This window comes from Anabrus simplex, chromosome 6 (assembly GCF_040414725.1).
Source record: "Anabrus simplex isolate iqAnaSimp1 chromosome 6, ASM4041472v1, whole genome shotgun sequence".
Lineage (NCBI taxonomy): Eukaryota > Metazoa > Arthropoda > Insecta > Orthoptera > Tettigoniidae > Anabrus > Anabrus simplex.
The window spans coordinates 19,061,354-19,084,886 of NC_090270.1; the positions used below are offsets into that span (position 1 = coordinate 19,061,354).

The window sequence follows — 23,533 nt, forward strand, 5'->3', positions numbered from 1 at the left end:
CGCTGGTACTTGGGCCTGGATTTAATTCCACCCCCCCCCCCTCAAAAACTAGCATCACAGCTATCACTGTCGCTACCAGCAACGCTTCACCCATTTTTACTTCTTCTTTTCTTATCACCAGTCCATTCTTCGCCTCCTTCCTCTGCTTCGACCGCAATTTCCCAATCGCGGCCCGGTACTGCTCAATACCGACCATGTTCACGGTACGCACTGCACCATGCGACTTCACTCATCGGTTGCTCAAGCTAGACTGACACAGGCTAGTAGTAATAGACCATTTAAATTGCGATTCCCAACACCTTGATTCCCCATGACATCTTCCCATAGCCGGTTATCATTACCCACTCTAGCGTTGAAGTTGCCAAGCAATAAGATCTTATCTGTTGCAAGTATCTTGGTGAGAACTGTGTTCAGATGTTGGTAGAACTGATTTTTGTACCTTCCTCATCTTTTAGAGTAGGGGCGTAGGCGGAAATAAGTGTAACGGCACTATCCTTAGAAAGAGGCACCCGCAGTGTCATAATCCTTTCATTTACTGCAGTTGGTGTGAGTTGATGTTCATACACTAAATTTGTCTTGACCGAAAACCATGAGTACGTTTTTCTCCTTCCTTCTTTCCTTTCCAAAAAATGGTGTATCCGCTTCTTCCTTCACTGATTTGTCCTTCATCTGATAGTCTTGTTTTGCTCAGAGCAGCGATGTCAATGTTTAGCTTTGCTAGCTCATGGGTAATAAGAGTTGTCCTACTTTCGGGCCTATTATTTTCCTTCAGGTCAAGTAGTGTTTTGACATGCCACGTGCCTACAGTTAAAATCGTGTTCTCAATATTCAATTGATTTCGACCGCATGAATTGAGACGACTCTCTGCGTGCGGTTTCCCAGACGGGTTCGAATGTGATTACCGATGTTTAGCTCACATTTTCTAGGGTCTCCCCCCTTTGGTGTGGGCAGCGGTGGTCCTAAATAGGCCTGCTCAGTTATAAATGCAGGACCGGTTCCATGGGTAGTCACGAGGTCTCAGGAAGGCGACCACCACACATCTATCGCCAACGTGCAGGTCCAGACTAGAAGCTCCCAGTTTCACCCAAAGCCTGCTCCCACCGTCCTTATCCCAACGCCGTTGGACTTTTTGAATAGCAAGTAAAATGGCCATGTGCGTGACTTTGTTTAAGGTGGACTACAACTTATCAGGAAGTGGCTTGAACACTATGATTCCAGAGCCATTCACCGCGGCACATATAGCATGAGACATGCGGGATCAAGCACCGGAACTGCAATGAACTGCCGCAGACTCCACAAAACTTGAGTTGCGCCTTTGTAGCCAGTCCGTCTGGCAAAGCCTCTTCCGCTAGCACAGCCGTTGGGAACCAGGGTTATTATATTGGTTCCCCATCCGCCTGCTTAATTGTTGGGTGATTTTGTAATTGTATTAATCCCCTGTACCTGGGCTGCCTCTTCCGCCATCTCCACTGTACCAAAGCACATCTTCTCCACCGTAGATGCCGTTGAGTTTTCCACCCATTACCGAAGGCAAGGGCCCTCCATATTTATGACCTCTTGGAGAGAGGGTGTCCCAGTACTGTAAAGCCCCCAGGAATTGGGCTAGCTGTTGGTCCGCGGGTTGTTTTAGGTATTTCAACCAGCCCTACATACTGTACTGGCCCCCTACAGTACGTAGGGCTGTTTGCCAATAGAACAGCGCCTACCGGATGAGTTGGTGGTGCGGTTAGGGGCTGGCAGTTGTGAGCTTGCATCCGGGAGATAGTGGGCTCGAACCCAACTGTCAGCAGCCCTAAAATTGATTTTCCGCTGTTTCCCATTTTCGCACCAGACAAATGCTGGGGCTGTTCCTTAATTAAGGTCACGGCCACTTTCTTCCCAGTTCTAGCCCCTTCCCATCCCATCGTCACCATAAGACCTCTCTGCGTCGGTGCGACGTAAAGCAAATAGAAGTCAGAACAACGCCTGTGGAAACTGGAGTCAGTCATCACACTTCCAATAGAAATATCATTTATTCCGAAAATCTTGCACGATTCTCTCTGGCCATTTTAAACCTGCATTAACTGCCACATAGCGAGATAGTTTCTAGAAATGACTTTTCCTCTGCGTTAACCCTCGAACCTGTAGGTGACGATAGATCGACAGGTGTACGCCTATCTCATCCGCCACTGACGATAGATCGTCAGGTCTACTTTACCAGTAAATACAGCTAAAAGATTTTGTGAATATTTCCGTTAGATGGCAGAATTCATCAGACGTGTTTCCTCCTTGGAAAGTGGAATGTTTCGATGTTAAAAACGTTGCTTACGCTATAATACAAGGCCTTGAAATGCACTAATGAAAACGGGTGCATTTTAGTTTACCATTCAGCCACTAGGATCGCGTTCTTGCCCCTTTGTGTTCCCATGGCCGTGTATGTCTATAAGTAAATTATATCCTAAATAAAGAGAGCTGAATGTTGTAGGTATCTAAAGTTTTAAAACTTTCCTACTCAGGGGCTTCTTATCAAGTTTCTAAACTTTCTCACTTCCACTTGAGTGGCTCGAAGCAATGTTGTCTAATAAAGGTCTCAGAAATTTTTGGAGTAGAAAAAGAGGTAGTTCGTCGTTTTTACACTCTCTACACTTAATTTCACTGATGAACCTGGCTTTTATAAAAAACGTACACATTTTTTGTAACTGTCGTCGGGGTAAATACTGCACAGCAGAGGTGACAAATTCCGTCATACGCTGCAAAAGACCCACAAACGATGATTTCGGGTATCTGAGTGCTCCTTGATCTTGAAAACGAATAAGACACAATGTTGGATTTTCACTAGCTGGAGAAGAGATATGTTCTAAACAGCCTTCACGGTCTCTTTGTTCTTCTGCCACACGCACTAAGTATCCTGCTACCATAGCTAGAGAAATGCCAGGTATTGTAGATGTTGAATCTGAAACAAATTAATTACATTTATGTACTGGCGAACACTTAATAATAAAGTATTATTCACACAGATCTGATGTAATTTACCTTGCAAGGGTTTTGTAATGATAGACATTATGTCTTCAGGAAGCTGCGGAATTTGCACATCATCGCGACTTTCATTCCTTCTATATTTTACATCCATCTGGCACATTCTTCATTGTAGTAAACTGGTTCGTACATTGCGAATTTTATCTTCATCCCTCAGCTCAACATTGCCATGTTTTGATGCCGCAATAATTCCTGTATGGAGCGTTGTTTCGATTGCGTTCATTGTGTCATTTCATCCCACTTTGCATCGTAGATGGCTAAAGGAAAGCTCAATATCATCGCTTGTTAGGTTCCTCGTCAAAACATAATGAAAATGTATACTTATGAGGTATTTTACGCAGGCCACAGTGGATTGGGTAGTCAAGACCAACGCCTGATACGTTTCCCTCGTAAATCTTTTCTCTTTCTATGGATGCATTTGAATGTTCTAGATATATGACAGGATATAATTTTTTTAACCAACTAAGGCGTTCATCTTCAATGCTGAAAAATGCCAGTTTGTTCTCATTCCTGGAATATGTCCCATCCGAGGTGTTGCAGACATCATGGGCATCGAACCACTTCAAAAATGCTCCATAAAACAAATTGTTTGTTTTTTAAACTGTTCTTGTCTTTAATGCTCTCGGGAAAAACCACCTCCATACTCTTCAAACCAGCGGTTGTTTCAGGGGGAAATACAATTTTGGCTCTTGCTACATTCATTTTCTCCAAATTTGTAGGGTAAACTACTTTTCTGGTTAGTTTCCTCACCGGTTTCATAATTGAAGATTTCTGAAGTTTGAAAATACCTCTAAAATGATCGGCGGTCACGATAGCATTGTTTACAAAAAAGTCTCGTGACAAATGTTGGGATCGCACGTTTTTTATGACATAACTGGGATCAAAACTTAGGAACAGCTGCCTAGTTTCATCAGCTGGAGGTCGTATCTCATGCGTAATGCTTCCTCCACAGAATGTTTCAAACGTCGAAACATTTACCTGGGAATGGTCGGTCACAATTCTGATCACTCTGAAACCACACTCTTCAACAGCATTTAACGCATCCAAGGTTAATTTTGCAAGCTGTGAGCCCGTAACGGATGAAGTGAAATAGAAAGACACCGGTATTCTGTAATATGTAGAGAGTCCCTTAAACAAAATGCAGAGTAGTATATTGGCTAACCTATCTTCGATTCCAAGAGCGTCAATGTCAATATCATTCAGTCTAATAAACATATCTAATTTCCTGTCATACATAAGTCTCGGCTTTATGGACATTTCATCTATTATAAGGGAACCAACCTTTTCGTTATCGTTCACTAACGACAGTTTTTCTGCCAGTAATCGGGTTTTAGTCAGTGAAGTTTTGCCCGTTTCCCCTTATGAGTATCCAACATACGACTTCAACGTTCTTGGATGAGGAAGATGCAAAATATCGAGTGTTCTGAGAAGCCGATAGCCAGTTGGCTACCTTGAAGATAATAGCACACAAATTTTAACTGTAGTCTCCTGGTACCGGTATTTACATTTCTTTTTTCCAAAGCTCTGAAGTTACTCTAACAAAAAGTTTGCTTTTATATTACCTTCTTCTTCAACTTCCTTCTGAATTTTAGAAACTCGACTTGCAAGATTTCCGGGATCATTCTTTACCTTTCTAAGTTCTGCTTCCAAGTCACGAATTTTTACGCGCAACTTCTTAATAATGGTCACGTGCTTTCTATTTCTTCTGATCTCCTTCCTTATTTTCCTGGTAATGTATTTCGGTAGTGTTGATTTTAGGACGGGAGAAAACTGTGTACCTACTGTTGTGGTACCTACAATTATCAGGTCAGATTCTCCAGTATTATCAGGCACAGGAGTATCCGATTGTTCCACACATTTTCTCTTATTTCTTATATACTCATTTTCAATGTCCGGTTTATCAAGCTATCTTTTCTCGAGAGCTTTCCTACATTTCAAAGTGTCTTGTTTGTGTTTGGGAAACTCTGTAAAAACTGAAGGGACTTTATTAGGCAGGAGTGTCTTTTTAGATGTACTTATACTAAAGTCTTCTTCTCTGAAGTGTTTACTGCACACCCTTAATTTTTCTGTGGGAACCCAGAGAGATTCCGGTTTTTCTCCTCCGCGAGATATGGCAACAAGCCATCGTTCTTTTAAACCACTATTCACTGGGAACTTGTGAAATGAAATTCCATTACCTTTAATTTCTCGTGAATGACAATAAGGAACACAGCAATAAACCATGATTGAAACCGCGAGTACTTATTATCACAAGAATACACACATTCATAACCAACTCAATACACACATTTAAAGGCGCGAACCTGGTAAGCAGGGGGCAATAAAGCGATCCTAGCGGCCCGGCAATGAAATGCAGTGTGACCACTTCGATAGCGTTTTACGGGCTCTATTTCCAGGCCTTGTATTATAACGTAGGCAACGGTTAAATATATTCACTTATGTGTGATATCATTGAAACAAATGAGGGTCGCAATTCGTACAGCTTTGAAACACGTGTTGATTTTGTTGTGACACGCTTTTATTTTGTACTGTGTGTTATGCACACACGATGGCTACATTTTCGAATTTAAATTATGAAGATATTGTAATAGAATTAAATGGATCTGTAAATTCAAGGCCTACTGCAGCAGAATGGATAAGTGTTGTACCACCTGAGGAAGGTTGTGAACACCCACCGGTTAGAGCTCTATCAACTACCGTACTTTTTATTGAATAATTCCTATAGTATTAACACTATTCACATAAAATTTGGATGTCTAACATCAGAATTAATTTCTCTGAAACATGTATATTTTAAAAAGTTTCAGAAAAGCTGATTAGTCATTTATATTTAATGCGTAATTAAAAATATATTTGCATTTTTGAGAGGGCATTTAAAGGGGCGGAAAATTAAGAAAATATTACATTGAAGGTAAATGCAAACCACTTTTCAAATAGTCCAGTTCATGCTGAATGTTTCGGTGTACCATATGAGCACATTCTGTGAATAATACATCTGTCAGATTGATATACATCTGGTACTGCAAATGTGTGGTGCACATCCACCGGTTAGAACCGGTTCGAGGGTTAAGTTTAACAACGTGAATGTCCAGGTCCCAGTTTCAGTGATTGATACCGAAGAATAGATTCCCAAAAACGATAGATGAAAATAGTGTCTAGGGACATAATGTGTGCACATTTGTGTCGTAATTATTTCTGTTGTAAATATTTGTAGGTATACCTGTATAGTTTCATAATTAATTGGTGGACTCCTTGCTTAGTCCGAATATCCCGTTATGTTACTGGCACAAGTCGAGCCTTCCCAATTTGATGTAAAAATGTAGGGACTATTGCATCTAAAATATCGTCGTGCTGATCAATGAAATCAGTTGCACCGGGTGGTGGTGGTGGTGGGGGAGTTGGTAGAGCCCTGCCAGAATAAAATGTCAGGTACCTCTACAGCTTGGGTCTTAGTTTTCCACCGAATGGATACGGTACCTCGCAAGTACATGAACTAGGCATGATGGCGTAAAATTTGATAGACACATGGATCTCTTTATGTAGGTATATTTTACCTTTTCTAATTCTGATATCACTTGTTGGCATAATTTGCGAAAACGCAGGCGTGAGCAAAATATGGCTTCCACCGAAGTACCAGTCTCACTCATGGTTGTGATTATGTGGAAACTTTTGTGGTTTGTTCGTGCTGATTAATGACTTTCAGAGCACGATTCGTGCGTGAAAGTTTTCGTAAAGGTGTTACTTATAGTGTCAGTCATGCTGGAATAGCCCTTTCTGGTGGCCTAGTGCTAATAGCAATTTGCAGATTACCTCACTCTCCTGATGGCGCCTTTTTTCCTTTTTTAGCTGTATATATATAAAATGCACAGTAGAGTTTTCCACCTATTCAATACTAAGTTGTATTTACAATATTTACGTCACATAGGACTAGTTTCAACCCTCATCATCAGACATATTAAAACATACACAATATTTGGCGAAATCCTAAAACATGTGTTCTAGCGGTAAGAGTCTTATGAAAATATAATTTTACAATATGAAGTGTGGTTGAAATGTTGCAGATAAAAATTAAATACTACGTGTGATGTAGGTGAGTAATTATTTATACAAGTACATAATACATGCTAAGAATTCTCGAACAAAAGTACAAATAAGGTGCACTGTGTTGTAAAAATTTATAGACTCACGGAATTCAGTAGGTCCTGTGATACATAACGGTTGTGGACGGGGTGCTATGGCAATAAAAATGAACAAAATGTAAACTGACACATATATAAAAATATACAAGAATGTACAATGTCTGAGTTACAAAATGTGTAGTTGATACTCTCTAGAAAAAGAGTCGACTATACACTGTATCAGCTTTTATATATGTGTCAGTTTACATCGTGTTCATTCTTATTGCCGTAGCACTCGGTCCACAACCGTTATGTATCACCAGGACCTAATGAATTCCTTGAGTCTATAAAATTTAACAACACAGAGCACCTTATTTGTACTTTTGTACTTTTGTTCGAGAATTCTTAGCATGTATAATGTACTTGTATTAATTATTACTCACCTATATCACACGTAATATTTCATTTTCATTTGCAACATTTCAACCACATTTCATTATTGTAAACTTATATTTTCATAAGACTCTTACCGCTAGAAAACATGTTTTTGGATTTCACCAAATAAGGCACCCATTTTCAAAGGGTTCCTTGTCCACTTATATGAAAAATTCATGTTATGGTATCAATGGCTTCGTCTATGCATCATCTATTGATTGATACTTGTCTTACTGAACCAAAACGGCCCAAAACCCTCGAATATTGCATTTGAATATCCCATGCAGTTCCAGGTGACCCTTGTCCAATGCCAGAAATCCAAGATGGCAGACATAATAATATACAGTAACAAACGGTTGCTTGTCCCATTGCGAGGGTAAGCAAGCTGCACTACTTAGTTCCAAAGTGACCCTTGCCCATGTGTTTGATATCCTATTACAATACTTTATTTTAAATGGGATTATTAACTCTTTGCTTTTTTTCAGTGAATAATACGTGCTTTCCAGTTGGCAACATTGCTTTCGTAGATAAATAAAATCAAAACTTTCTATTTTCAAGGAACAGGACGCCTGTAAGGTTTATGTGAATTATTGGTTCGAATTAGGTGAGTAATTGCAATGTGCTTATGTGTTTTATACTTCATTCATTATTTAGTGTACTTTATTGGGTTCATAACGAGAATTCTGGTTTTACAATGTAAGTCAATATCAATTGCAGACATGATGCAAGAATCAACACGCAGTGAAAATGAGGTTAGGCGAGAAGGAACAGTGACACCGTGTCCTAAAGGAAAGGCCAGAAAAAAGAACGAAATCCAATGTTATTGAAGAAGAATATGCATAAAAGAACTCTTTACTCCTCAAAGTGCCTACCGAAATTACCAGATTGCCAACACAAGGACCACAAGGATCTTCACTGCTCAAATATCACAATAGGGATGTATAGAACTAGCACCGATAGAGCGCACTGCTGTTGTACTGGGTAAGCGCAATGCCCTCTTCATTTGTCTCCTGTGTACTCATGCCGCTAAATATCCACGAATTTAAGTTGCTTAAATTGTTATTTTTGTGACTATGCCGAGCTTTACTGTGTTCCTCTTTGAAAAATCAGGGAAGCCCATTTTCGTTTCACCAGTTCCCACAAAATAAAGAAATGAGGAAGAAATGGATACATGCTCTTAGAAGAAAAATTTCGGTGATAAGAATCTGACCGAAAATATTAAAGTGTGTTCCCATTATTTTCAACCCGGTGACTTCACGCAATTTTTTTTGGGTAAGTACGATTTACGAAGGGAAATAATTTCCATTTTCTACCTATAAACTGATTAGGCATTTTGATAACTACCGCCGAATTTATGCGTTTGTATTTAAAGGTGAGAGAGCAAGATTAAAACCGGGCGTTGTTCCATCGCTTTTTGCGTGGACCACGAACACAACAAAAGCAAGGAAGAGGCCATACACCAGAAAATTGCCGGATTACCACGATAAGCCTACAATATCGGAATATGCAGAAATCACCTCCTTTGAAGTACGGGAAGAAATCCTTAATATACCCGAAGAAGTGAATGTTACATTTGTGACTCCCATTTTCAAAGACATCAGCACTAAAAAAATACAGCAGGTAATTTGGTTGTTGAGCAAACAATGCGTAATCTTGATGCCATATTGCGCTATACAGGGTTTGTAGGCGTCCAACATTGTAATTTGGTGTTTGCTGTTCTGGGAGAAAACAGATACAGTTTACAGACATTCCGTCTTGAACCCAGACTGTGTTTCTTCTTGACAGTTATGAATCTAAGGACCAACAAATCTGACAAAGAACTAAGCCTTAACTTCGGAATCCATGAAACTACTGTTGGGATAATATTTAATATTTGGGTTGATTTCATGTACTGCCAATTTAAAGAGTTGAACATGTGGCCTGATAGGGAAAATGTCCTTGAAAACATCCCCCTTGCTTTTAGACAGAAATATCCCTCGACTAGAGTTATAACTGGTGCAACTGAGATTATAATAGCAAAACTTGTTCCAAGGCCAAACATTCCACTTTAATAGGGCTAACTGTCCTCATCCGTTTGCTACGGGGATACTGAAAAGTTTATAAATTTTGGCTGCATGTTTCTGAACACTGAATAATACCAGTCTTAGGGAAGTGCTTCAGGGTAGCTTACAGCAGCAATATGCTTACAACATGCCTTGGGGCCTGATCCAGCAAAACGTTCACATTCCCTTCCTATAATGTCGCCAGGTACTCTTAAAATAAACTTCACATTATAGGCCTTATGTTTTGTGTACTCGGATTTCACAGCACTGCATTTTAGAATTTCACCCGATTGAAATTAACCTTTTATAAACTAAACAAACTTTTCGCTGAAAAGTCTGTATCCAGCACAACACAATGATTTGTGTTTGTAAACAGGTGCTCCATCTATTTCCGATTTTCTAAATACGAAATCAACCGTTAGATGCAAATCTGTGATAATAGTCTTCACCTTATGGCTGATGATCAAATATTCAAAGGAACCGGCACTGGGAAACTCAAAAATATTCACATGCCTTTGGTGGTGGATAAAGGCTGTATCTGCAGGTTCATGTAAGTAAGCCATCAACCTTAAAACAATACATGAATCGAAGTCTATAAACAAGGGGAGCAAGTGCGTGTATAAATATCTATTCATGATTTAAGTCTTGTGGAGATATATTTATATATTTATCGATGTACAACACTCAAGTAATTGTAATCTTTAGGAAAAGGCATGCTGACTCCTATTCATTATTTGGATAATAAAGCGTGTTATAAAATATTCTAATTACCGCTGTACTAATTCTTCATTACTCCCGCTAGTTTTAGCGTTTCTGGTCCGTAGCTCATTTTGCAGCTGTTTAACGCTTAAACGCTGAAAATCGTGCGTAATATACTAGGGGATATACCTATACATTTAATTAATATAGTCTTCGAGTAAAATTAGAGAAGATACAGTCCGCTTTAGCTCAGAAAACTCGGTCACATTCTATATATATATCTCGCAGCTGACTGGGAGAGACATAAGACGATCGCCTTGCGCTTACCCAGTAGTACACGAGCGCTATCTGGCGCGAACTTTCTCTGCCTACATCCCTATTGAAGACGTTCGAAAGTTCCACAACATGTTTTATTCCAGGAAAATGGATCATAGTTCAGCTAAAATACATCAGGATACCATAATTTTGAAATATACCAGAACAGAATCTCCTAAATGTAATCGAGCCAGAGGAGAACGTAAGAAAACCACCAAAAACTGGCCAAACAAAGCAATACAAAATCTGTCAGACGGCATTTCTGTGCATTTTAAACATTTCGAAGAAAAGAGTTCAAAGAGTGTGTAGGGCTCATTTTCAAACTGGTGAAAATCCCAGAGCAACTCGTGGTGGTGATCATCGCTCACAAGCACATGATTAGCGAAAACAATCAGTCAAAAGTTTCATTGAGGCCCTCGTGCCATTAGAATCCCATTACTGTCGTAATATCCAGACAAATAAGCAGTACTTAGATAGTACGCTAACAATTGCAAAACTTCATACATTTTACAGTATTCATGTGCTGAAGAAGCCTTGAAAGTGAAGTATGAATACTTCAGGAATATTTTTCTAAAGGAATATAAGCTGAGTTTTGAATCACCTGCTGTAGATACCTGTTCAAAGTGATTGCAATATGAGGAAAGATGTAAGTCCAATAAACTGGACAGAGATCTTGAAATTGAAAACAGATGTAGAGAAAACCATCACATTTTCCTTCGACTGCCAGAAAAATCTAGTTCTTCCTAAGTTACCTGACCAAGCCACCTACTATTCGCGACAATTGCACTTGTACAATTTTACGATATGTGAGGGCACATCGAAAGATAGGCAGTCTTGGGATAAAACTTTCATCTATTCTTGGACAGAAGCAGATAGTCATAAAGGATCATGCGAAATTGCCTCTGCAGTTTATGATAAACTAACCTCTGCCGACTTAGAACATTATGAAGTAATACGGTTGTTTGCTGATGGTTGTGGGGGACAAAATAAAAATACAATTATGATAGGAATGCTGGTGAAAGTGTTGCCCAATGCCACCCTCAACATTCGTGAGATACAACTTATCTTCCCAGTTCCCGGACATTCATTCCTTCCACCCGACCGTGTGTTTGGGCGCATTGAAAAAGAACTTAAGAAAATGAACACGATATGCAAACCTGAACACTACTATAGTGTCCTTGAGAAGAATGGGACTGTCCTAAAGATAGGTAGGGACTTCAACGTGTACAATTGCAAAGGAGCAACAGGGGAAATTTTGAAGAAACCTAACCATTGACACTTCCAATTTGCTGTAAGCAAGAGATTTATTATCACTCGAGGAAGGACACCGAATGGAGATATTCTTGTTCGAGGAGAGCATACATACAACACAGATCTGGGTGTAGGGCGGAAGGTTACAAAGCCAAATAAGAAGGTAACAGACATTGATCCACAGCAGTTCAATATCGGAATTCCGGTGAAGCAAGTTAAAAAAGAGGATATCAAGAGGTTACTTCAACTTCATAATGGTGAAGATTGGCATACCGTACCTGATTTTCTTTTCTACAAAGAAATCATCTCATCAAATTGCGCTAGAGAAAATTCAGACGTATCAGAGGATGAAAATGTGGGAGGACTGATGAAGGATGTTCCTGATTCAGCTGAATAATTGTGGATATGTTGGTTTCTAAACAGCAATGCAATCTATTTTCAAGTTTTCTGAATAAATTAGCTAACATTACATCAAGAATAATTGTTATTCATATCGTTAAAACAGTAATTTTAATTCATACAGAAACAAAATCTCCCTTGTCCATTTCATACTGTTCCAATAAGGCCCTTGTCCATCTTGCAGTTCCAAATGGCACCTTGTCCAAGTTATATTTTTTATTTTACGAAGAATCGTTGGATTTTACAAGCTGTGATCCCTCCAAAAGGCTTCCATGATCAATAGTAACAGATGTGCAAATATTATGAGCATAAAATAACAGTATGTCTGATATACATTTTTCGCGTTTTCCCAGAAATTTCACCTCTTGGACAAGGAACCCTTTGGAAATGGTCGCCTCAAATATTGTGTATGTTTTAATATGGCTGATGATGACCCCGAGTAAGGTTGAAACTAGTCCCATGTAACGTATATATTGTAAATACAACTTAGTATTGAATAGCTGGAAAACTCTACTGTGCATTATTCATGTTATCTCAGTTCAATACGGACCAACAATAAGAAATTCATAACCCTTAATGTTTCCGTATAACCTATGGTGATTCTTTTTGAAAATCCAATCAGACAATTCTGACAGATGCTTACGTTTTATCGTACTGTGTTTTGAACTGTAGTATCCGCTTGTGCCACGTGCAGCGTTTCGACGAGGTCTTTTCATTACTAGCTCCTCTTTGATACACTTATTGTGGGTTTTCGTTTTATTCCTAGACCAAATTCGTAAACTTCTATGAAACGGTCCGATGCGATGGAAAATGGATGTAGTGGATATTTTTTGTAAATGTAATGCTTCTGTGGAAATAACTTTGTGTGATGTGTGTTGAATATGCTTTTATGTAGAGCGAGTGAATTTGTTTCAAACTTCGAAGGGAGGATTTCGTTTAATGTGATCCGTGACCACAAATGTGCGGTTTGCATAATTTAAACCGGAATAATGTGCGCGGCTTGAGCCGTGCGTGCAAGATATATATATGACGTCAAGAGCGTACGGTGCGTTGTTTTTCTCCGTGGTTGAGTAAAATCAATACCCTTTACGTGGTAAGTAGAAAGAAAATTCGAAAGTTATATGAATGAGATATCCTTAACAAAAGTATAAATACATTTTTTATATTTTAATGACTGCAGCGCTTTAGTTTCAGTGGAAATTTGTTCTTGTGATGGTAGGATTTAGATGATATCAATATCTTCATTAATATATCTGTTGTTACTTGTACATATGCATATCATATAACGACATCTACTGATTTCAGTATTGTTCCGTTTGTAGTAATTAATATACTTATTGGTCAGACTAGGAGTAATGCCATTTGTATCAAGGGTGCGTTGTCCATCATCATCCCTACCTTACATTGTGAATCGTCTTTCATGATCATTTTGTATTTCCTTCGTCTTTATTCTTAGTTATTTGTAGTTGTGTAGGGGACGTATTCTACCACCAATGTTCAACTCGTGTTCTTTAAAGCTTTCGATCAGGAGTGAAACCAGCCGTATATTATACTTGGAATGTTTCAGAATTTAACCCAATATTACCATGTACAGAGATTATACTAAACAAGTTTCCAGTACCTACTTCAAAAGTGTATCGTGAACTATGTTTCTGATGTGCTGTACTGTTATTTGGTATGTAACACCAGGCACATGCATACAGTTTTGTGAGATCCTTGATGCTTGCCATGGAACTGTAAATTAATAATAAAAAATGCTTTGTGTTATTGAAAATATTGCATTTTGAGATTGGTTTCAAAGTAAATTGAGAAAGGCTTTATTGCCATTAAGTAATTCGTTTGTCATGAAATGAAATTGCTGCCAGTATTGAAATTCATCTATTCATATTCCTTTTCAGATTCTTCCCCCCTCCCTGTATATATCAAAAATAAAACATCAGATTTGGTGTTGATTTCATTTTGAGGACATAGTGTAGAACTTGTTGCCTAAGCCTGAAAAAGCAGACTGGTGAAGATGGTAAGATGTACTGAAATGGAACCTTTAGGGAATATGTAAACTTGCACATATTTTCTATGTACTGCAGCTGTCCTTCTGTTTTCTTTGGGTTGCCCTTTACTAGGCAGGTGGAACTCATGCAAAAATGATGTAACAATGCAAATAGTAGGTGAGAGGAGAGATCCTTCCTTCATGCTTGCCAGGGACTCTTGAACCTGCCCATAGAACTATTTTTACTATTCTTACTTTTATAGAAAAATAAAACCCGACGGTTACGTGAACGCTGGTGATCCACGAAATATCACTGTAGTATTTGTCACAAATGGAAGGTAATCATTGATTTTCTGAAATAAAGTCTCAAATCCCAGGTAGATTAAGAAATACCGTCGTTACTAGCAAGAAATATGAGTACGTACATACGAGCTTGAGGTCCAGGACTGGCACCGATGAATGGGTGTGCTATGTCTGTGATCTTTGTTATCTTTGTCCATATGTCTTGCATTCCGCTGCTCGCGCCGTCGTTTGTTTTTTCTTAAGGTCCAGGGCTGGCACCAACGAGCTCTAGCTCTCTTTCTAGCTCGTTGGCTGGCACCGATGAATGGGAGTGCAGGTATTTTGTTGAACCAAAAATAGCATGATCCCTGGACCAATACATATATATATTAAAAGGAAAATAGCATGATTCCTGGACCAATAAATCGTTTAATGAATCAGTTATAGTGCTCTTGAAGTGACAGCCCATCAAATTACATCGAATGAGAAAAATCAATAAAACGACACCAAAGAACTTCAGTGAGCAAAGACATCACAGACGACAGTGTTGGACAAACAAAACACTTACGCAAGCGCTGCGACGGAGCAAAAATAGTTGTAAGACAGTAAAATATGTATTCTCTAAAATAAAATATTTCGTATTATTTCTTAATCAACCTGGGATTTGAGACTTTATTTGAGTAAAAACAAGTACTCTCTTCAATTTGTGACAAATATTACAGTGATATTTCGTGGATCACCAGCGTTCACGTAACCAAACCCGACACAATGTCAGTCTCTGAGATGCAGCCATTTACCGTCCAATATTGGCTTGCGGGCAGTTCCTGATGTTTCTTATAGATCTTGCATCATGTGTGGCTCACTGCTACCACACTCCGCAAAAATAACAAAACCGTGGAGTTTGAAAGCGATGTATCGTGACGTCAAATTCTCTCATGTTCTTTTCACTTATCCAGTGGTTTTTGACACTAACCAGTGTTCCTGTTATTGGCCAATACTGTCACAGTGGGTGCTAGAAGCCCGTGGGCTGCTTCAGGGCTCTACCCCATTTGCTTGCCCCCAACCCAATGGTCTTGCCACTAGCCAGACCTAACCAGTCCAGCCAAATGGTTTTGCCACTAGCAGGATCTAACCAGTCCAGACAAGTGGTCTTGTCAGTAGCCAGACCTACATTCAGAAGTTGGTTGCCTTGTGTTGTGCACTGTGACATCGTGTGATGTGTGCCATGTTGGATTCTTAACCTCCCTTTTGCAAGCTGTTTAGCAAAGTTTTACCTTTCTTTGCAAGGATTTCTTTTAACCTGTGGTATTCTTATGATCTACAGTGACATTATCCTTTTTGTGAATTAAATTCATTGGCATTTTCTGAGCCAACTGAGTTGATGGATATCATTTCGTTAAAGGCCTCGCTAGGTTAATATTATACCAAAAGGCAAATGATGATAATCTTTCTTCAGTCTGCTTGTATATTATTGTCCAGTTCCATGGCTAAATGGTTAGTGTGCTGGCCTTTGGTCACAGGGGTCCCAGGTTCAATTCCTGGCAGGGTCGGGAATTTTAACCATCATTGGTTAATTTCTCTGGCACGGGGGCTGGGTGTATGTGTCCTCTTCTTCATAATTTCATCCTCATTACGACGCACTGGTCGCCTATGGGCGTCAAGTCAAAAAGACCTGCACCTGGCGAGCCAAACATGTCCTCCGACACTCCTGGCACTAAAAGCCATACACCATTTCATTTCATATTCATTATTAATGCTAGGGACCCAGCAACCCATCCCTAGAATTAGATTTACTTTTAAAACCTAATATACGGAAGACTCGGGTTTCGTAACCAACCACCGCAAAATAAAAGATCTTCAACAAAGGGGCCAGAAGCTGACATTTACAGTAGCGGAGGCTCTCTCCATTTGAGAGGCTATTAGCCAAACACCCACGATGGGTTAAGGCCCGCTCCCACCTAGTGGAATGGAATCGAATCGAACAGAATTTGTTTTTAACGTATGTTTAAACGGGAGATAGAGATGACGATAGCCATTGGTTGAATTAAACTGAACGGAACAGGATTTTCTGCCAATATTTTTCGACTAGCGGAGTGGAATCAAACAGAATTATCGACATCTGTGCAACTTTGTAGATGATCGGGATATTTCGGACGGCCATTTGGCGGTAAATGTATATCAGTTTCTGCTGGAAAGTCGGCTGTTTCCTGCAGACGATCGGGAACTTTGTTTCGTTATGGTTTGTTCAACTTACCAAGAACAGACACGGAAAACTTACCAGTTTAGTTCAAAAATATAATTTCCTCTACGACAAGACCCATGAGTACCGTATTATTGCAACAACATTAAGAAATAATATCTTGGAGGAAATAAGCGAGGCAATGAGAAATCAAACTGTTTAAAATATTCAGTTTCATGGTACATTACTGTAGCCTATATCCAATTTGTCATAATTATTGACTTCATCACAAAATCATGTTAAGTTGGTGTCCACATACAGTGCATCAGTACGATAATTGACGTCATTTGGGATGTACAGTACCTTTAAGGTTTATTATATTGACATTTGAACAATTTTGTAAGTGGCATTCCCTGAGTTTGACACTGTAATACATGTGTTCCCAACAAACCATACTGCATACGAAATTGCTCTGCTGAGGAAAATAAATACACTTCACAGTTTTTAATTGTGGTGCCTAGTTCTGAAAGTCGACATCTGCTTTTTTCAGGTTTTTGAGAAAAGTGAAAAAAACTGTTAAAATTCATCGTAACATAAAAATTCAAGATATTTTATCCGATTTTTGTTACGAACTGTAATATAAACATAAAAATAGTGCTAAAGGTTGATTGAGCTATTTGTTTAGGAGATATTTAGCATTTAAAATTGCAGATGTCGACTTTTTGAAGTACAGTAATGGAAAGTCATATTTTGGAACTAACTACTTGCATATGTTGAGTTTTGGAACAAAACACTGGCTTTTGCTAAATAAGGATTATTTTAGCCACATAATATTGTTATGCACTAATAATTTAGTAAACACGAAATTTACAGTGAGTACAATTTCTAGCAAATTGCATGAAAATTAGTATGTTGTAACATAATAGTTTGCAGCAAATTGGATGAAAAATAGTATGTACTAACATGATAGTTTGTAGCATATTAGATGAAAAATAGTATACAGGAACATAAGTTTCTAGCAAATTGGATGAAAAATAGTATGCTGTAACATAATAAAACACAATGAGCAGTTCATCACATGGATTAGATTCTTAAGTCGTTATGCAGTTCCCTGGGTTCACAAACGAGGTAGTCTGTCACGTCACCTTCCGTCATGTTTTCTTGATCCATGCACATCTTATAATATTGAAGTTCTGCATTGTTTTTCCACCCTTCTCCATAGTGAAGCGTCAGCAGTTTGTTCATGTCATTCATCTTTTCTTATTTGACGGCTACACCAAAAGGGAGCTGAATTTAATGAAAGTTACTGTTTTTCCCTTTTTAGTAATCCCTTTGAAGTCAGTGAAGTCAATCCTATAATTTTGCTCTCCACGAAGAAGAGTAGAGGGTTTTCCTTTCCTAAATACAAATCTCTTGCAAGATTGAATTTTAAAATGCCATGAACCTCGTGTTTTGAAGGATGATTGCATGCTGCCTTTCCAGTCATACACCGGACAATCAACACCTAACGTTTTCACTGTGTCAAACTGCATGAAGATATTAGTGTGGGTCTCTGGTTTTACAATAGTGTCTCTTACTCTAATCTCCTATTCAATTCTCTCAAAGACTCTGGCGGTACGAAGGAGTGTCCTACAACGGGAAATACCATTTCCACTTCATCAGCCTGTGCGGGGGAATTGTTAAAAAACCAATAGTGTCCCCTATTTCCCGGACAGGCTCAACCATTACACCAGAGTCCCAGAGGTTGACCATTTGTGTACTGGCTACTCTTATTTTTAGGGACAGTTTAAGGAACAAGGACTGACGACAATAGGAAAACACACAAATAAAAAGAATACGGCTTGACATTTATTATAAATAGCACTCCTATGAAACACATAAAACAAAATATTTAACAAAAATCTTGATGTTGGAGTTTTTATTTCTTCTAAGATTGTTTGAACAATTCTGCCTATCTGCTCCTTCCACACTGAAGCATGATTTAAACTGAAAGGTAAATCAAATCAAAATTAGCCTAGTCTGGCTTATTGAAAACAAAGTAGTTTGATAGTGAAACTCATCCTAATGTTATTGAATTAATTCATATAACATACGGGCTATTGCATTACAATATTTTAATTCAGAAATATATAACTTCCATTTAATGAAAATGCTAACAACGTCTTGAAAATCTCATAAATAATGCTGAAATATTTATCTCATAATCTCATCTTAATTATGATTAAATTCCATATTATCCAAGTAATTTTTACAACTCAAATTTAAATAAATTATATTTCTTGAGAATTAGTTTTAATTAATGATTTAAATATTACATACTCTCTGGAAGCCTGCATACTAACATCAAAGGATTGTAGTAGGATTCAAGCTTGTGAAATGAAATTTCTTAGAACTGCCCTCCAAAAGACCCGACTTGATCGTGTGAAAAATGATGAGATCCGATCTAACCTAGGTCTAAATGAATCAATGGAGGAAAGACTTAAGTCATGTAGACTTTGAACGAATGAATAGCACAAGGTTACCATGTGCTTATTTGGAGAAGAGAATAACAGGTAGAAGACCAGCTGGAAGACCAAGAAGATGGATGGACCAACTGAGGGAAGACGTGGAGAGAAGAGGATGGAATTGGGAATCTGTCTTGGACAAAAATGTTTTTGAATAGGCAACTTTGGAAGACGTTCGTTTTCAAACACCCTACCCGGCTCACTGGAAGGACAAACCGATGATGATAATATGATTTAAACAATTAAGTCGATCCAAGGTAAATTATTTTCATACTGTAAATAAACACTATTCTTTGACTATCCTTCAACATGATTCAAAATAACTCTGTCATTTATAAGTTTACGTTGCTCAACGCAAAGGAAAATTTGACAACTGTTTAAATATTCCTGTCAATCGAACTTTGTTCGTACGAGGTTGAAATAATATGGGCCTATTCATTTTAATGGCACGTTAACAAAAAATGCATTTAATTATCCTATAACAATTCCTAAACACAATAAATTCAACCAATAAACTCAGCACGAACAACGCCAAAATAACCTAGACCCACCATGATGAAAATGTGGTCTGGTTAAAACCACATTTAATATATCAGTAGAAAATTTTTCTAGCTACTACTCTCACACCACACTCACACATATGATACACTAAATTATGTACAGTATTTACACTCGAATTCTAGGATTAATTATTATATTATGACTTTTAATCATACTCCTGTCAGTGGAATGATCAGATGATGGTATTTGATAACTCATAATGTTTGACAGTCGGTAGCATGTGATTGAATATTGGCAATCACTTTTGAAAGAAGTAGTAGGATTTACACAACGTTGATCACATAAAATTCAGCTATGTGCCATGCAGAAGAAATAGACCACAATTATCACCCCATTAATCTTAAATATTAGTGTCACCGGACATGTGGTCTATGAGTAGCGATAAATTATTTTTATCCCTAAATCTCATTAATAATATTCTCCATGTGCTCAAAATTCGCAGAATGCATGGTAACACAAGACGCATGGTTCTCCAAATAAATCTAAAATGAATCCCGCAGGATTCAGTCATATTCCAGACCCGTATTTCACCCATAGAGCACACATTAACAATATCACAAGAACAAGAAACATTATTACTCAATACCATTAATCTCTCATTTAACTGGTTCAAAAGTTATTATTATTATTATTATCATCAGAGGTGATTATTAGTTATGCCATAAGTCTGAATTTAATAAATTTAATAGAGCACACAATTTGTGTATATAAAGCGATTACATGTCATTTAAGCATAAGTCTATTATAGGCCTGTTTCTCTTAGAGTATTCCACAACATGGTAATGAGGACAAGTCAAATCACACAGTGCACACACACAACTATCGTCAAGTTCATGAAAGATCCTAGTTTTGCAGCGTTTATAGTGGTATCCATGAATTGCCATAGAATTGATCAAATGTCGGAGATCCTGGTTTGTATTGGTCCAAGTTCTATTAGTCATTGCTTCAGTCGAATAGAATTCAGGACAAATATCATTCCTTTTGGCCAATCTTTCATCCAAGCATTCCTTCCATTGGTCAGTATAAGGTAGAGCAAGCTTGAATCTCAAATCTTCAATTAAGAAAGGCTCCTTTGCAAGTTCGTAAACCAGTTTCGATCTAGTAAATCTGGACACACAGAGGGTTGTCTTTAAGAATCGGGCTTTGATTTTTTCTCGAGTGTGTAGGTTATTCTTTGTTAGCTTATCCCAAATGATTTTTGCGGAGTTATTGTGATGAAGGCAGATTTGAAGATGTTTTCTAAAACAGAAGCTGCAGTATCCAATTCATTTTTCATTATTTTGTGGTTTAAGTCAATGATTTTCTCAGTGCTTTGCAGGAGGACACACTCATTAAGTTTTCGAGCTATAGGCTTCATAACGATTGGTGCATTCCATGGGTGAGAAAGAACATCCAAACCAAAGATCGCTGAAACTGGACAGTGCTTCTTTAATATTGACTCTGGAGATGAGTAGCATACCTTATAATCAATTAGTTTAAGTCCAGCACCTTTGAAAAATAAAACATCAATTGTACTGCTTCCATTGTGGGCAAGGTACGTCTTGTCAGATTTGCTGTTGACAAGAGTGAATCCTCCTTCCTTCGTTTGAAGCAATTCATGAGGGCTAGTTTACACGGGTAGAGTAGCGAGGCGAGTAGAGTAGATAGTAGAGTAGCCACGTTACTCTACTCTACCACTGTCTGGTAGAGTTGACCCTTGTATCGTTCATACGGGAGTAGAGTCATACAGTAGAGTAGAGTAGTAGCACCATGTCAAGACGCAAGCACATCGTAACGAAGAGTTTAAAGACATTTGCGAACATATTAATGCATAGGTTAGTGAAGCATTAGAAGAAGCAAATGAGGGAAGAAGGGAATGGGTAAGAGGCTGGCTTAGGAGAGATACACTCGGGGCATCAACATTCATTCTGAGAGAACTTGCGACAGAGTATAAAGAAGAATACAGAAAGTGTATGAGATCGAAGCCTGATAACTTTCAGACACTGTTAGATGCTATAGCACCGCAAATTCAAAGACACAACACAGTGATGAGAAATGCAATAACACCGAGATTTAAGCTTGAGGTGACTCTGAAGTTCTTGGCATACTAGCTACTCTACTCTACTTGCTACTATCCCAGTCGTTTACACGATGCTAGTAGCTCTACTATCCACTCTACTCGCCTCGCTACTCTCCCCGTGTAAACCTGACCTCGATATTCATTGTTGTCTATCCTGCAATTTAAGTCTCCAGCAATGATTGTATTATTTTTCTTGATTCACGTTCGATAGAGCAGTCATAAGAATATATAATACGTCTTCCATTGCTGAGGAAGGATCGACGTATAATCCTATTACCGATAATTTGTTAGATTCCATTATGATAATGTTCTTAACTCTATAAGTGCATGACAACTTTCCAACAACGGGTTTAAAGAAGCAGGCAATACCACTCATGGGTCTGCCTCGTTGCCCTTGTATGGCGAGTACTTACTCTGAGTAGAATCCGGGTATGTTGATTTCTGTGGTCGCGAATGTTTGTCATGATAATATCTTGATTGTCGATGAGATTTTCCGTAGCTAAGTCAGTGTTTTTAAGCCCTTCCACATTCCAAAGGAGGAAATTGAGAGTTATATTTTTCTTCTTTTCCCTGTTGTCGAAAAAGATGATATCTCCTCACCATGACATATTCTGGCCAGAGTTCCAGATCGATGACCTTTCCAAGATCGTTGAAAGGGATAACCACTTTGTATGATTTAAATATTCCTTTTGTTTGGAGTTGTTCACATTCTATGACCTCTTCTACTTTCAAGTTCTTCAAGTGATTCTTTATCATCTCTACTGAAGTATTTTGATCCAGTCGGGCTATGTAGAGCCATGCTCTTCGGGGAGCCGCATGAAGTTCCATGTTCTTTTTATCTTTCTCCTTTTCTAAATCGTTCCGCTTTGTTCCAATGAAAGTTGGAGTTTTTATTGATGTTATAGGGCCTATAAAATCTCTGTCTATTTTTGACGGTTTCAACCCATTCTGCGTTATCAGATGACTGTTGTTAAGATCTTATTAATGGTGTAGTATCTTTACTGTATTGAGGAAGTTCTTCTTTACCACCTACATTTCCCTGGACCCTTTGGGTAGAAACATTTGTTAATTCGAAGACCATCTTGGGCTTAAGGTTATGATCAGTCGTGCGTGTTGCTTTACAAACCATTATTTATGTCCCTTCACTTCTTTAGATTCTTTACATGACGTCATGTCTCTTGAGTTTGTGTCAGGTAGCATATCAATATCTACCGAGTTAACCTTATTGGGCACATTCAGGGCTGATCCTTTATAATTTATCTTCAAATCATTTAGCAACTTTTGCAGATGTTCTGATACCTTATTCAACACACTCCTTTCGATGTCAAAAAAGTTGATCTTCGATTTACATTCTATGCATAGCCATGTTAGTTTGCAGTTCTTCCGTTTTGCAATATCATATTCTCCTTTAGTTAGTTCTGAACAATGAAAGTGCTGCCACTGATGGTAACTCTCACATTCATTTGCTTCGACCTTACTAGTTACCGTTAATGTAGAAGGTTGTGAATGACGTGACTGTGAAACTGTGTATTAAAAGTTACAAGTGAGCCTAACTCTGATAACAGAGATTAACTAAAATTGTCTTTTGAGGCACATTATTCGGCAATATAGTGTGTAGTGATACAAAATTGCATAACGACAGAATAGGTAAGAAGTGCTGTGTATCTGAAATTACTCACAGGCTAAA

General features: G+C 38.4%; 1 protein-coding gene across 2 annotated transcripts in view; it reads left to right on the plus strand.

The window, feature by feature from the left end:
* Positions 1-13,090: 13,090 nt before the first annotated feature.
* Positions 13,091-23,533, plus strand: part of snama (something that sticks like glue) — a 651,651-nt gene continuing 641,208 nt past the window's right edge. For both annotated transcript variants that reach the window (XM_067149701.2, XM_067149702.2), the window contains exon 1: positions 13,091-13,367. The gene's annotated coding sequence lies outside the window, so the exon portion shown is untranslated. The remainder of the gene's footprint in view (positions 13,368-23,533) is intronic.